The 17,109-nt window shown below is 41.0% G+C and overlaps 1 long non-coding RNA gene across 3 annotated transcripts in view; it reads left to right on the top strand.

Annotated features, from left to right (window-relative positions):
* Nucleotides 1-17,109, top strand: part of LOC109146225 — a 32,721-nt gene that overhangs the window by 10,938 nt on the left and 4,674 nt on the right. For all 3 annotated transcript variants that reach the window (XR_005601798.1, XR_005601799.1, XR_005601797.1), the window contains exons 2-5: nucleotides 1,244-1,334; nucleotides 11,193-11,315; nucleotides 13,498-15,539; nucleotides 16,759-16,875. This is a non-coding gene — a long non-coding RNA (uncharacterized LOC109146225). The remainder of the gene's footprint in view (nucleotides 1-1,243; nucleotides 1,335-11,192; nucleotides 11,316-13,497; nucleotides 15,540-16,758; nucleotides 16,876-17,109) is intronic.

Raw genomic sequence — 17,109 nt, 5'->3', positions numbered from 1 at the left:
TTTTACAAATGGTGCGTAATTGCCTAAATACCAACACCTGTACAAATACTTGCCATTAACAAACTGCATTAATTAGTAAATGCTTGCACACAAGACTCTAGCAGTGGCTCACCTGCACACAAGTCTTAATATTCACATCAACATCTATTATTTGAACGAAATTTGAACCTTTATGTCAGGATGTAGAACAGAAGAGGTGCCCATTCATTTCTTCCATGCTTCTAATACCTGTCAGCAAAAGCATTAGTGTACTATTTATTTATTATTATTACTGTTCCTTTACACTTCAGCTGGTTCAGAGAGACCATTGTGCTCCAAATTTGTGATTTATAGAGAGGATGGAGATGGCTCAATGTAAGTAAAGCCATAGTACTTCACAGAGCAGTGACCCAGGAAGAGTCTTGTGTGGTAATTGATAGCAAAACTAAACATTAGACTTGTAATCATGCAGGGGCCATCAAAATTAATTGTACTTGAGCACAAACTGTTGAAAAGCTAAATCTCTTCAGGGGAGGATTTGTGGAAGTGCAGTATCCTTCAGGGAACCATGCAAATCTGCATTGCAATGACCTGTTTCCTGAGGTTTCCTCAGGGATCACGGAGAATTTATAGGGAGGCTGTATTTTTTTGTAGTCACACTGCCTTTACCAGCTGCACAAATTCTTCCTTGAATGACTACATTCCACAAAAGCAATTACAGAAAATGCTGGGATCCTTATTTTCATTGCCTTTAGTTGTTCTGCAGAGACAACTTCTCTCTTAAGAAGTACCCAGAGCATGCACATTATGTGAGGGAGAAGAGCCTGCATTTTTATCCTTCACACTGAGGGTGTTTGGAAAACACTGTTATGTTTGCATGCACATGGTATGCAGCTGAAGGGGAACAACGCTTGTGATTGCAAAAGAAATACTAAAAAGAGCCTTGACATGTCGTGCCTTTGTTGTGTGGGACTAGATACCCAAGGCCATTCAGACCAGAGATTTAATTCCTGCTCTTATCTCTTCTCATGCTGCTGCCTGGGAATTCATTACCTTTATCAATACAGAAAAATTAGCTCTTTTCTTTTAAAGCGACAGCACAGTAAAAGAAAGCAAATCGTGACCTCATTTGTTGGTAGCAGTGGTGAGATGAACTGCAGCTCTGACCTATTTCCAGAGATACTGTAATGGTACCATTTTGCTTCTTAAATCCTGGATTATTGTAATTTGAGATTTAGAGAAGTTACTCTCTCTCTGGTTACAGACCTTGGTCCTTCAGGGCCAAGACAGCATGAAGGATGAATGAATATACGAGGGAGCAAAGACAAGGCATGGGATCAAGCCAGAAGGAATTGGTAATTTTCGTTTTAATATTTTATATATATAATTTAGTAAGTTGCCTTTGTAATCCATATAATTTTGTTTATTTCCATGTACATATAAAATATATGTTTCTTTTAATAATTTTTAATATACATATGAAAAAATGTACTTCCCTATCCTTTTGTGTCCCCACACAGAATGATGTAAACCAGGGTCACGTGGTGAGGGATCTGGGTTTTGTTCACTTGTCTGGCAAACTCCACTTTGCCGAGACATGATCAGCCTCTCTGTGTACCATGGGAATGATAAATATAAAAGACTTGAAGAAATCAAGTTCTTAGATATTCAGAACCAAACCCCTTGGTGATAGAAGCTGACACAGCTGCCTTTAAATCAATTTAATACTTGCTTAAATCAATGAAAGGAAAGTGAATTTCATTGTTTGAGGATCTGGTATTTATAATCTGATTTCATTTTTTATTTATTAGTAGTGTATACAACCTTACAGAACAAACTTTTTTCCCCCGAGTTTTATATTTATCTGTATCACCAAAATGAACAGAAAATATGTTCGTATGTTTTCCTCAAGTCAAATTTCCATAGTAAATTTTCAACCTTCAGAACATACCATTGATACAGTGGGTTCTTGGCCATGGTTGTGTTTGGTCAAAGCTGGGTTTGATAGTCTTGGAGGTCTTTTCCAGTCCCAGTGATTCCATGATTCCATGGTTTTTGTTGTTTCACCACTCGGGATAGTGTGAGCAGCATTTACAGAAACACTGTGCTGGTAACAAACAAGTCCTGCCAAGCAGCCACACAGAAATCATGAGTCAGGTTCTCACCCAGCACAGGATCAGCTCTAAAATCTGAGTTTTCAGCAAAAAAAGCCCTAACAAACCAAACCAACAAAACCAGCTCATATCTTTTTATTTACCCACTGCTTTCTACCAAATATTCAATTTTGCCCCAGCCCATAAACACTGACAAAACACGTAACACCACGACTCTTGCATAGTTTTGTACCAAGTGCTATAAACTGAATTCCCCACCGTCACCCACAACAGTGCACAGACCCTTCAGGCTGTGCATTTCACAGCAGTTTGACTTATTTTATTCAATCCTTGTAATTGTGCCTTCCTTCAGTCGAACAGGAAATTATTCCCTTTTTGGTCACAGATCTACTCTGTAGAAGGTGATCGCATGAAATGGTTGTTCAGGGCTGGTTTTCCCTCCAGTACCTTTCATCCCTGTCAGGGAGATGCCATGAGCACCACCCACAGAATCCATGGATTTTAAAGAGCTCTGCCATGGCTGCAGGAGGCTGAGGTCGAGCAAGGACAAGTAAACTACAACTGGGACTGCTCTTTGTGAGGGGCCTCGTTTGTGTTTGGATTTCTGTGCGAAGTCATTAAGTTTTGCTGGGGGGGAATGGTGCTGGCTGAGGTTTTGAGGAAGACATTTATGGCTCCATCCCTGGAGGGCTGACACGCAGGCTCAGCATCTGCCGGCCTCAGAGAGGGATGCAGGGAGAGCACAAGGATTTGGTGGAGCACAGGACAGGCTTGGGCCAAGGCAGCTGAAAAATACGAAAAATTCCTGCTGTTGTTTAAATTACTTAAACAAATTTTAAATCTTTCCCATCCAGGTAGCAAAGAAGGGATTGAGATTCCACTAATGGGAAGGAGATATTGCCATGGTTTGCCCAAAAAAGAGACAGAACATTTTCCTTCCTCCTGAGGGATGTGCATTGGGAACAGGCAAGAGGCAAGTGCCTCAAAGTCACAAGAGAGTTTTGCTATAAAACTGAGAACGCATACTAAAATCTCCAGCACTAACTCTAAGAGTAAATCAAACATTTTCCTCATTCCCTAAACACAACAACTCAGCAAATGCACCGGAAAAAGCCGATGAATAATCGAGCCAGTCTTGGTTCACAGCTGTCCGGGGAATTTCAGGTACTCTTGGAATCTTGTGGCTCCTAACATGGCAGTAACGTGCATTTCTTAGATAGGACTTTCTTTAGAATGTTCTTCTTTTTCTCTACACACAAACCTTTTTTTTGTGATAGTAAGAAATATACATTAAGATGTCTTCCACTATAGGATCAAGTTGTTATGGTTACTATCATAATTAATTACTTTAATTTCCCTTAAAATATATGGTTTCAAGGTCAAGAAAATTTATAAATGTCCAATAATTAACAATTACCCGATATACATTGAAGTAAAATTGCTGAGAACATCAAAAGATGTTAAGACCTTTGTTAGAGACTGAAAATTGTGAAGTCAGTTATAAAGATTTTACAATGGATAAGAATCATCAGCCATGCAATAATCTAATACAGACAAACAAAAATATATGTATCCTTTAGTATAGCTGTAATATAAGTACTAGTTGCCTTTTACATGATGCAATGTTTAATATTAATTAAAGTTTCTTGACTTTATGTCAAATCCTGGATTATGAAGAGTATCCCATAGGCATTTTCCAGCTGTTTATCTCCACTTTTCTACAATTGTAGTAACACTAATTTGTTGCCAAGAAAAACATACATACATTTGTTACAATGTAGCTTGTTTGGGGGGGTTTTGTTATTAAAACGTAGAGGTTGTGTTGTAACATCACTACATCTTAAAAACAGATGAACTTTATGAAGTAGTAAATAGTTGATCAATTTTGAATCAGATTTTAAAGTACGAAATTTTGACCAAAACAGGAGAAGGTTTTAAATGCTGATTAAAACCAAGTATGTTTCGAATCTGTGTCCAGCTCTGCCCTCTCCTCCCTTTTTCCATGCTACCTCAAATGTTAGTCTAGGAAGATCTGGAAATAAAATTTCTCTTCACCATCTGGTATCTGACATTTGGAAGAAGTCCTTGTTTGACTAGTAATGAGAGAATTAGGAGCAGTTGGACTATAAATCATTACTCTCAAATTTACAAATCTGGTACATTTTTAAAGGCAAAACAGATAATGCCCTATGTGGAAAGGGCCGCATCCCCCAAGAACCAGAGGCTCATCCAAGCATTCAAATACCAAACAGATGGAGGAACCTTTCAAGGGAATATACATAGGGGAAAAAATTACTGAGAAGTACAAGGTAAGAAAAGCTCAACAGGGCCACAGAAAGTGTTAATGACCCAGGGATTATCTTTTCCATAACTACATGGAAGACACAGCTAGGAAGAAAAGCATTCTCCTAACACAAACATCCAGTGAGGAAATAGCATACAGCAACATGGGATTATCCCCCAAAAGATGAAATTGGAAAGGATTTCCCATCCTAATTACGTCAACTTTATAAGGATCAAGTTTAGACAAAATATCCCAAAGCTGACTTGACAACTTCACAGAGGAAGGAGAAAATCAAAAACAGACCCAGATGTTCCGTGTTACGGGTGACTTCATATTAGTGAGTCATACACATTACATAAGCAAAGGACGGGGGAAAGGACCATGGGAAGGTCACCCAAGAGCTCACTGTTGTGCTGGGCACTGGGAAAACATGGAGCGTGAGAGGAGCTCAGGCTCCAGATCAAAGCTGGGGAAGTGCAGAATGCTGGGTCCAAGGGGGTGTTCCTGGAAAGGGGTCTTGCCATGCAGTGGAAGGGCAGTGGGAAAGGAAGAGAAGTCCAGGACCACTGCAGAGCTCTGACGAGGAAGGGCTGTGGGAATGGCAAAGCAAGGCAGAAGGGAATAGCTGGTACGGGGTCAATCAGGGCTGGGCACAGTTTGCTGGTGGGCTTCCCCTGGGGATGTGTGATGATGAGGAAGGAAAGTGCAGTTGGATCGTACCTGGTGCGAATGTTGTGTTAATGCAGTGCTGGTCAGGGGGATTCGTGGTGCTGTGGTACACCGGAAGATGATGGATAGGCAGATAAGAGACACGTACTGGTTTTTGGGGCAGAAACAGAGGAGGTAGATCTCGCTGACTGCAGCAGATTGTGCTTTCAACAAATGTGAACAGCCTTTGGGTAAGAAAGCTGTGAATAATTTCTGTGTCTGTTTCTGCATGCTGTGTCAGTTGCTCATAGAGATGATTAACATGCCTCAACACTGTCACATCTGAAGGTTATCCTGGGAAGGTCCCCTCCAAATCACCACTTCCCACACACGTAAGGCACAGGAATTTCTCTGTGTGTAGGAGTCCAGCAGGCATCCTGGCCATAAGAGGTGACTGTGTCTTTCTGTTCCTGTACGTGAGATACACTCTTATACACCACAGAAGTGAAAATGGAAGGTGGTTTTTCTCCAGACATCCAAAGGGAACATTCTGCCTCAGCCGTGGCTCTGCTCTTTCCATCCTTCATATGGATTTTATTTGCTTGCCCACTGGAGAAAAGGAATAGGTAAGAGAAGCCTAATTGAGGCAAGATTAATGCAGTTCCACTGAGAATAAGGGAAAGATTTATTCTCTCCCTCCCTTCTACACGTCTTGCTATGGACTCTGCCTCGCCTAACATATGTACCTTTATTCATTTACTTCCTGCTGGTCACCTGGGAGAAGCCTATCTCATGGAATTTATTGCCTTGGCTGCCTTGTTTCTGTCCACGCTAATAGTAAGATGTAGTGAATGCTCATCTATTTGTCTTATTCTCAGATGTGAGTGAAAGGGATTTATCTATGCTGAAAAATATGTACTTTGGCATGGTACAGCCAGGAGTTACTGTAAAGAAAACATTGAAACTGGAGCCTCTGAGCTGGCAAGAAATGTAAAGCTTTGAAAGAGTGGGACCCAGAGGAGCTGCTGAAATAAAGCATCAGGTTCCAAAGGAATGGGCAGCCTTGGGATCCTGCTCTGTGATTTTCTTTCTCTGAGCCCACTCTCACCTTGGGCTGACAACGTTAGCAAGTGATGGAGGAAGGAAATGCTTATTTTAAATGCCTGTTTGATGAAAGACTGTGAGAGGAGACAAGGAGAACATAGGACCACAATTTAATTTATGTGTAATTGACTCAGGCAAGAGGAAGGAGGCTGGGCCAAGACCTGTGTGCAGTGTGTTCTTACTAAACTTGTCCTTGAGACTGGCAGATCAGAAAGTCCTTTACAGCTCTTTCTGGAAAGAACATATTTGAAGGTCACCCTGTGACATCTGTAATATTTTACCCAGAAAAGAAGCATCTTTACTCAATTGTCAGATTCTCAAACCTGTCATTGGCATGAATAAGCTTGAAACAGGCCCTGGGCTTTTTTCCCCAGCAGCTGCATTTACTGAAATTGTCTATACTTTTCTATATTCAAAATGTCATTTTCATTTTCACTTTTCAGCACAAGAAGGCAGCTGTCCTTTGCTTGTTCGTGTACAACCTGCCCTTGACATTTCACAACCTCACATCTTGCCAAACACAAAACTCCTGAAACAGAGTGGTTTGGGGTGGTGTGAGTGATGCTCCTGGTTCTGCTTCCCAAACTGCTCCAAAGCTGCCACAGACAGCATGGGGACCAAAGGTACATTTAAAAAGCTCTCAGTGTTTCAGCTCTGCTTTCCAAATGAATCTTTTCATGCCCTTCGCTTCCCTTTCTTTAAAGTGCAAGTTTTCACTTACAGTCACTGCTATCACCTTTTCCTTCTTCCCTTAGCCCACACCTAGGAATGAAGGGAATGCTGCTGAACAGAGCAAGGAAATTAAAACAGCAATATTTATCTTGCTGTGCTGTGGCTTTCATTTCCTTCAAAGCCAGACTGCTTTTTAACCTGCAGTTCTCTTTTTTTAGCCCAAGCTTGTGGTTTTGGGGGCATCTACTCAAAGTGTTTTTATTAAGTTCTCAATTGTCACTTTCTTCAGTTTAATTCTATTTTCTCTCACACCTCATGTTCCTTAAAATTGGTTTTGGCTTGTGGAACTGTCTCTTAAACACCAACTAAAATATACTGTTATTTAGTGCTGGAAAGGGCTTCTTGTGTTTGGGGACTCTTCTGTAATTTGTAGGAATCCTGAGGCTGTTTCAGCAGTAGAGGCCTGAGGCTGCCATCAAGCTACAGGTGGTTACTTATTCCTCCACTTAGTGCTCAAGGATGTTCTTGTTGAAGAAACTGAGGGTCAATTCCTCTTTGTGCTTCAGTTTATAGGGCTTTGTTCAAGACACTGAGTGTCCAGTTTGTTGTCATCACGATTACCTACGTTTTTTATATTTACTGATATGACTTCCCTTTTACCCACTTACTTCTGGCTCCAAGCAGTGACTTAGCATTTAATTTAGAAAGCATAAAACCAACCAAACCAACCCCCAAGCCCCACCAGATGCAAGTGCTGGTAGCTCAGATGGATGCAGGCTAACCAATATAGAATTCCAAATGGTTTTATTTTTCTTCTGCAATAGATTTAAATTACATCTTCCCTTTTGCTAAGCAGTTCCTTGGTATCTCTCTTGCCATCTTGACTCCTGCTAAGTGATTTTTGCCTTCTCTTTCCTGTTTTTACTTTTCCATTCTGTGTTGGTTCAAGGGTCTCTGTACTGGTGTTCCCTTGGCTCACCAGAGCATGAGAACTATCCAAGATGCCTTAAAACTTTTTACACAGCCAGTGGGGCACTTATGGATTTCCTCTTTTGCTGTGGGACAGGGAGGGTTTCTATTAGGATCCTGAAAGCAAACTGGGGAAGCAAACTGGGCTTGTGCATCTCTTCACTGCCTTCAGAACTCTTGTTAGTCAGTTGATGTGTGCAGTGAACTGATTTTCTACCATTTATTTGTTTCCCTGTATGAGCACACTGATCACATTTAATACCTTTTTGGGGAAAGGAAATTAGATGGTAATTTGGGAGTTATTTCTGAACGATGATGTTCATTTTAAATAAGAAGACACTGTTGCTGCAAGGAACTAACGATTGTTTTCACCTCATGAATAGTCAGTAGTATTTGAAAATGATTTCCACTGATCCATCTCCAAATGAAAAAGTGGCTTTTCTCCTCTCAATCTGAGATCAATGCAGAGAATTTATCTTAATCTTCCCTGAACCAGCCAACCTCCCAGACTAATGGTTGCAATCAGGCAGTGGGCAGGTCACAGATACCAGCCCTGGGGGGGGTTGTGGTGACTGTGAGTAAGCAATTTCACAGCAATTTTACTGCAAGACAGGTCACCAAGAGACATTTTAACCTCAGCAATTATTTTTCACAATGTCAATGACATCATCAAAGGAGCCAGAAGTGAATTTCTTTGGACAATTATAAGCAGAGATTGCTCTTGACCCTGTTATTTATGGGGTGCCAACTGTCAGGAGAGGTTATGTAGGTCTCCAGAGCAGCCCTGCCAAAACTTCGGAGAAGTTCCGAGATAGCAATAATCCATGATTTCATTGTGCATGGCTAATTGTTTTTCCTGAAAGAAAAGCTCATGTTTGGCAGGTTCCTTTGTAACAAGAAGATAGCAAAGGTTGTAAATCCCTGGACAGCTATTACTGCACAATCAGACTTGGTTAACTCACATATATCTCCCCTGGAAACACAGTAATGCGCTGCTAAAGTCAGGGAAAAAATGGGATTTGGGGCCTTTACGAGCTGCACAGAGAATCTTGAGACTGTTTTTAAGAAATGATTAGTTAGGAAATAGAGCAGTATGATACAAATCAGAATGATATATATCAGTGTATGTATGTACAATATGTATACAGTGGAGTGGTCTGCAAGTTCACTAATGCAAAAAACACTATGTAGAATGAAATTTTTTTAGATACAATGGGGACAGAAACACAACTGTTTCCCACAGAAACAAATTATTTCTATCACTGTTTATAAATGAACACAGGTAAGAGGAAAAATGCTGATGAATCAAAAATCTGGTCTACTCTAACTCAACTAATATTCCAACCCAAACTTTCTCTTCTCTCATGGAGAGGGAGGGAGTCTCCTCTTTTGGACTAAATCCCTGTTGAATCTTGGCTGTCTCTAGTTGGGTGTCTGAGCATCTAGTTTCCTTATCACTTGGAAACAACCATTTAGAGATAGGCTTGGCTTTGTCTTGTTCAAATGATGGTTGAATGGGATTTGTGGTGCCAGAATTTATCACAGTAGATATAGTTTTTTTTTTCTATTTTAAGCAGGCATAAAGAAGGGCTGGTGAGATGTCCCCCAAATAATAATTATAATCAGATTTAGACATGTAATTTTAAGTAATGTGTAGAACTTGGCTTTACCATATTTAAAAAAGAGAAAATCCAATTTGAAAAGCTGCCAGGGGATGGAACAGCCTGATCTGAACAGCTCTGAACAGCCATGCAAGGATGACAGGGAAAAGGAAAACCTTTCTTCTGATCAGAGCCTGAAACCAAAGACCGAGAGAGGATGCAGTTGCACTCTGAACACAGAAATGGTATTAACAGCATTTGGGGACAAGCTTAATGGAAATTAAAGGATGACACTGGAGCTGAACACATGGCTCCAAGCTGAAAATGGATATTTGTGGGCTGGCTATGAAGCAGAGTTTTCTAACTGATAATGTTGTATTGGCTTGGAGTAGCATTTTAATCTGATTAGCAGAGGAAGGCAAGCAGTGAAGCCTGCCCATATTATAGATGGCTGATAGGGCCCAGAGACATCCTTCTGGTCCTGTATGTTCAATTCCTGCATGCCTACAACAAAGACAAGGCCTGTGGGCAGGCTTACCTGCAAAGGAATCCAGTAAAAAAGTTGGAAAGAAAACCAAGTAGCTCATAAATTCCTTGCTGAAATTTTCTATTGCCTCGAATGTCATTCACATTGCAGTTTCATAGATTCAGCCCTTTCTGTTCCTATCAGTGCATTTTAAAATGAAGTGAACTAGCAAATGTTCAGTTAGGCACATGTATTTGTAAATTAATTAAAGATGGGACAGCGAGCAAAGACATTTTCTCGGCTCCAGGATCTCCTGTGGGAGCCCTTTCATTCCCTACTGCTATTTTCCTAAATGACCTCTTCAGTTTTAATGATATCCAGGTAGTTGCCAACTCTCAGGTAACCTCTCCAGAAGGCCTGGCTGGAAAGCCGGCAATTAATGCCAGGCAGGACTGCAGCCAGGCTCCCCGAAAGGAGCAGCTTCTCGGGGTGAACTCATTAGCTGCTGGCAGCTTTTAAATGCTCTGTCAGGGCTGTTAGAGCCAGAGGATCAGTAGGTCCCCGTGCCCATCTCCCTGCAAACCCCAGCCCCTTACTCTGCATGCACGCACCTCTGAGCTGAGCCAGCACCTCGGGTACGCTGAAAATGCCTCTGAGAAGAGCAGGTGCTCTTGTCTCAGGAGCATCAGAAGGTAAACATTCATTTCTTGAGCAGTTTGCCTCCTGTTCAATCATTGTGAAAATGGGGAGGTACTTCTACCTTGAATCTCCCTGGTTCCTTGTTATTCTGTTCACTTAGCTTAGCGTAACCTAAATTTTCCACTTGAGAAAGATTTCAACTGACAGGCATTATTTATAATGCCCATAATTTCAACTGTGACATTTGCTTATAAATAATTTGTATGAAAGCATATGCTCTCCTTTTATAGAGACACAGGAGATAATTCCATTACCAGTAGTTCAGTTATTAAACATATTCATCCACCTTAAAAAATAAAGGCGTCTGAAAGGCAGAGAAAATGTATTGTACTGGGAAAAATATTTGGGACTGATACTCAACCCTACTTGTTAAGAAAAACACACTGTGAGAAGTGTCTCAACCATGTGTGATTTTCACACCAGAAACTCGTAATATTTCTAGGAACTCCCCAAAATGGGCATAATTGGTAAAATGAGTGCATTACTGGTACTTGATGATTTTAATCTTTTTTTTTTGCTTTGAAAAGAAATGAGTAAACCTTGACTGCAGGGAGAGCAAAGAACTGTGTAGAGCCACTTTGCTTTAATCATCTAGAAAATATCTTTTCCTCAAATCAGAGGTTTCAAGGTCAAGTAGATGTCTTCTTATTTTTCAGCTGAAATTGGGAAGGTGATGAGAGAAGCAATACAACGAGAATCCTGTCTCCAGGATTTACTTTATCCTGAAGTAAAGAAGAAATCTTACATCATGGATATACTCATTTTTCTGCAGATGATGAGTGAGTTAATGCGTGAGCTGTTGTTGTTTATACTTCCAGAGATGCTAAATTACAAATGCAGATGAGGGCTGTATTTTAACACTTGGGAAACAGCTTTCTGAACCCTTTGGCAGGGCTGTTGAACTGAACACAAAGCTTTTATCTCTCTGAATCTCTCCGGGCATATTAATCCTTCACTTAGAGGTTTGTCAGACGAAAAGCTGCTTGAATGGTTTGCTATTTTTTTAATTGTGTGTGAATTGTATTGGTGCTGTGTACGGATCACATAGGCCAGAGTCAGGACTCGCAGAAAGCTCCTGAGATGCCTCTGGGATGTGCAGGACACGGCGCCGCCCTGCTGCTGCTGCTGCTGCTGGGAGCAGCGAGGGTGGGGCTGAGGAGCAGCCCAGCGCCTACAGCTTCACTGGCAAGCCCAGCAGTGGCATCTGGCACACACGGCACTGTGCAGGATGGAGTTTGTCTGGGAAAGGCAAGCCAAGCACATGGAGTCACAGACTGCTGGGGGCTGGAAGGGACAGCTCAGCTCATTCCACCCCCTGCCATGGGCTGGGACACCTTCCATAGACCAGGCTGATCCAAGCCCTGTCCAACCTGACCTTGGACACTTCCAGGGATGGGGCAGCCACAGCTTCTCTGGGTAGCCTGTGCCAGGGCTTCCCCACCCTCACAGGCCACAATTCCTTCCTGCTTGGCATTTCCTTCTGCTGCGAGAGACCGGGGCTGGAGGGGTTGGTGGTTTGACACAGCCCCGCGTTTCTTATGCTCTTAGGCTCGTTGGATCCTACAAATCCTTACTTACCAAGCAATCTTCTCCCGTGTTAAGTAGCTTTGAGCATTCGGGCAGTACAGGAATCTTTATCTGAGCATCAGAGCCATGTTTGCTATGAAACAAAATAGGTCACAGTCCATTTTCTGTAAGGCTTTCACCCGACAGATCCACACCAAAGGTGATCTGGTTTGCCGGGTTGGAGGGGAAGCCTGCTCTTCTATGCCGAGTCCTTTGCCAGCCATTCATAAAGCATGTCATACCCAGTTATTCTACACAGAAAGGACACTCATTTTTTCAGCAAAATGGGAGAATAGCAGCCTAAGTTAATGCAATCCCTGCGATGTCTCTTTTGAAGCTCAGACAGGATTTGGAGATGTTCAGCCTGTTCCAGTCCTGAATGTCTTACTGAGTTTTGAAAAACTATTATTCAAATCTTCCTTTGATTTTAACTTAGTTTTCTTCCCCTTTTTTCTATAAAATTTGTCAAAATCAAGGCAGTATCTTTGAAAGTATTTTCAGAAAGAAAACTTGATTGCTGTTTTCTACCTAGTCCTGAAATCAAGCAGTGGGTACCAAAATACAGTGGGCAAGAATTCAGGCCCTGGAGCAGCATTTAGTTTTGTTCTGTAAGAAGGCAGAGAAGTAATTTTGTGCCACAAGTAAGCTTGGTCTCCTTTACAAACCAAAATGTACCATTCCCTTAATGGCAATGCCAGTTTTCCAGCTTGCCATTTGTACACTTGCTCATTCTTACACACCACAGTATGAAAGAACATTCCTTTAAGTGTGAAAGAACAGAAAGAGGTGGAATCTCAAGTCCAACTATTTTTTCTCCACTGTCCCACCAGCAACCCAAGACTTTCTTCATGCTGAATTAGCCACAAATGGAAAAGGTGGAGAGACCACCTGGATTGTGAATATCACCGTCATTGTGCGTGAATAGTGTGGGGCTCTATGTGTATCCTGCAGGTGTAAAATGTGTAAGAAAGGACAAAATATATATAATGAATCTCACCAAAATAGATGATTAATATGTGAACATAAAAAATTAATATATTGTCACAATAGTACAGAAAAGAAAATAAAAATATTTATTATTATACTTGTAATACTTATGCAGAACACCAGAGATTATGTAGGAGCAGAAAAAAAAAGTGCTTACATTTCATGTTTTTGCATTCCAGTTTTGTATTTTACATTGATGATTGAATAGTTTATGGTAGGAGAGAAAAGTGAGAACATGGATAGGAGGAAGAAATGAAATGACAAACCAAAGGAAAAATATTGTTGGGGATTTACAGTGTGTGTTCAATAAGCCCATGAAAGAATGTGCCTGTTCTTTTTCTCCTTTAGCTAACCCATGTAGGTGACTCTGGAAATCTCTCTCCTCTTGTTTTCTTTTCTTCTCCCCAGGGAGGACATGTAACCGTAGGACAAGTACAGGGGGCTGAAGAACAAATATATCAACAAGGAAGCAATGCAGGAACAGAAACCTGAATCAATATTCAGTCAAACCCTTCAATTATGCAGCTCATTTTGTACTGATTTAAGTAAATCCTTATTTCTGAAGTAACTTGTGCCTAGGGAGAAAGAGTGGAAGAGACTCTGGTATCCTCATAGACAGCAGCTGATGGGAATCATGATACAGTGAAGAGAGGTAAAACCTTAACCAGTCTGGAATTCAGGAGTAGTGGAGGTACCCAAGGAGAAGAGATATGGACCTCAGGAGAAGAAATCATTTTAGAAACATGCATATATATATATATGGATTTGCCCCATGTTTTTGTCAGATGGGAGATCCAATATAAATGGAAGTTACTGTGGTAAACAGCGTAAGGTTGTCATCAGGCCACAGAAAATCTCTTCACAAATGCTCTCTTTCCGCGTTGGAGTTCAGGAACAGAGGAATGTAAGATCAAACCAGCTCACATGCTGCAACACTTAAAGTAGCCTATTTTAAAAATAGAAATCAGATCTGATCTCTCTTTGGGAATAAAAAAAGTCTTGTGCAAAAAGTGACGAGAAGTTCTGGATCAGATTCTGTGGTCAGCAGCTCAAGTGGCTTAAATAATCAAACTAGTAAAAAAAAAAATTCTTTCAAAAAACAGTTCAGATTGCTCTGGGTGTGTGTCTGTGCTTGAGTGGTCACGGCCAACACCTAGCCCAAAAGAGCTGAAATGGGGAACCACAGCAGCCAACTGTGGGGTGAAACGTCACTGTCTCTGGAAAAGTAATTACAGCATGTCAGTCAATGAAACGTAACACCAAATTATAGACACTGTTTCAAGGAAAAAGACTTCAGGGGGTTCCTGGCTTTGAGCCCACCTTGGTGGGAGATGTGTCTCTGTCTGGGATGCACACAAGATATCCATACAGGCTTGAAGGGATGGTCCACGGGGCTGAACACCTCCTGGGAGTCAGGAAAAGCAGAGAGCAGTGGAAGAGGCAGCAGCCTGGCAGCTAATAAACAGCACGTTACTCAGCATCTCATAAATCTCCACCAAGTCCATTTATTCTCCTCTGAAAAGGAATAAATAATGAGAACCCTCCTCTTGCCAGTTACTGTAGCACTACAGAAAGCGGGTTGGATGTGGAGCTGCTATTAATAGCACTGAACGAGCTGCTAATTGGGCAGTTATATAATGGCTTTGTTACGAAACCTAGTTTGGGTTTGACACCTTCTGTTTGCTAAAAACAACAGTAAAACCCCCAAACAAATCCAGGGTTAGTAGTTCGTGACATGAAATAAAGGCTGAATAATTACCAATGTTTCAAAATTCAAATAGAATTAAAAAGGGGGGAAAATCAATTTGTTTCTCTGAATTCTAACAGAAGTGAGCTGGAAGTGAATCATTCCACAGAACTGCTGTTCAAAGGGATACTTTAAAGTAACTTTCTCTAATATCTGCCCTGCAAATACTGACAAAAAACCTCCAAGTGACCTGTTTCTGCAACTTGTGAAGTCTCAGAAACTATTTCTTTAATTTAAAAAAACCTCTACTTTGAATGAGCAGAAACAGAACATATTTTAAGGAGAAAGAAGGACCAGAAAATACCTGTGTGACACACACTGGTACAAATCACGCACTAGGATGAGGCACGAATCTCTGCTCTTGTAAATGACAATAGATAACCTATACAGTTTGACATTTTTAATGTAACTTAAAAAAAAAAAAGGAGAGAAACAGGTGGGGATGACATTTTGTTCCCTGCTATACAGAAGAAGAAAAGATTGCAGTGCATTAGGAGGGAAGCTTTTATCCAGGGTGGCCCTTTGGAGTGACTGTGTTCCTAGTTACTCTAAAGGCTGGACCTCACTGATGCAATTTACAGCACCGGGAGCTGCTCCTCCTGATGAAATCCAGCTACTGTCCCCTGCTTGTGAGGTGCTTTTCCTCTGGATCCTCCACCAAACACGGCAGCATTCAGAGCCTGCAAGAAGGATCCTTATGGAGGTTTGTAGCTGTATGTGTGTCATAATATACATAGAAATGAAAACTCCCGATCAACGCTGTGCCGGCGGTTGTTGTTTGATCAGTGTTATCCATAATCTTTTGGTGATTGGGTAAATCAAGGCTGTCACTCCAGAAGGAGCCCACAAGCAATCCAAAGAACACTTCATCTGTCCATCTACAACCACACCTTTGTGCAGAGAAGTATGTGGAATTTGCCTCCAGTTGGGTCACCTCTTACATTTCAGGAAACTGGGCACAGATACTACACTCAGCCCTGCTGACTGAGTTATTTCCCACTGCTTGTCACTTTACATTGTCTAGGTGATGATAAACCCCCTGATTTGTCCAGCATGGTGTGTTAGGAAGGATTTATTCCAACAAAAGAAAACTCTACTAAGTTCCTTCATTACTAAAGTGCCCAGAGGAGGCAGCCAAAGGGCCCACAGAGGCTGGATGTACAATGTCCCAGCACCACAGTAATTACAGCCAGCATGCCTAAAAAGCTGTGATAATTTAGGGTTCAGCAAGTGTTGAAAGGAGTAAGAGTAGAAATTGGGTGGTCCAGATGGCTCCCACATATATCCAGTTAATTATCAAGATCTAGAATCTCTTACCCATTATGTGTGTGTACATATATATCACTACGCAGAAATACATATAGACGCTATTTACATCATTAGGATAATTTGGAATTACCATGTGGCAAATAATAGAAGAATCTTCTCCTAAAATAACATCAGCATGCTTTCCTACTCCTACACATGAGCTGAAAGGAGTTTTCTCCTCAGTGCATGTTTTCACTGATAGTACAGTTTGTCTGTGTTGTTACTGCTCTTCTGTAACCTCACTTGTGAGAGCAGGAGGAGGCACCAAGCAGCTCCTCGGAGTAGTAACACTGTTCCATATTTCTGTTGTGGGGCTGCTGAAGGGATCCCATAGAATACAAACTTTGTCACCCATCTCACTGGAGGACAGAGTTCAAAATTAATCCACAGTCCTATGATTGCTTAGTTGTCAGTTACTCTGAATTTGTATTGGTATAAATTGATGCCTTTGCAATACTTCAAAAGCTTCTAAAACACTTTAAACCCTGTCTAAATCTTTAACTAGTGTTTGCATTTTAAAAACCTTAAAATATTTGAAATTGTGCTTAAAATCATGTTTAAATATGGGAATAATATTTTCCTATGTCTGACGTAATTTTTTTCCTCTGTGATAGTGTTTTTTGCACCCTTCACGTTGCCTGCCTGCACTGATGGTACATCTCCTAGAACTCCATGTGTATACTGCTGATCCTTGGTTTTCCCAGGATAAGGCAATACAAGCCTTCTTGTTGGTGAGTGCATGTAACTAATATGTGTCTATTGTCTACTAATACCTGTTACCATTTCCTGCTGGATTTATATATATTTCATTTCCTGTGTCAGCCATATTTTAATTGATATCTGGCAAATAGTTTTCTAATGGAGAAACTGAGAAGCTACTTCTCTACAAGGATATTATCCAGGAAATACCATATTTTTGTTTCCTCTGGATTTTACCAGGTGTTTTTTCTTTTTAATAAATGGAA

This window comes from Corvus cornix, chromosome 4, assembly GCF_000738735.6.
Source record: "Corvus cornix cornix isolate S_Up_H32 chromosome 4, ASM73873v5, whole genome shotgun sequence".
Taxonomy (NCBI): domain Eukaryota; kingdom Metazoa; phylum Chordata; class Aves; order Passeriformes; family Corvidae; genus Corvus; species Corvus cornix.
The sequence above is the reverse complement of the archived record's forward strand: the minus strand, read 5'-3'. Positions and strand labels throughout refer to the sequence as shown.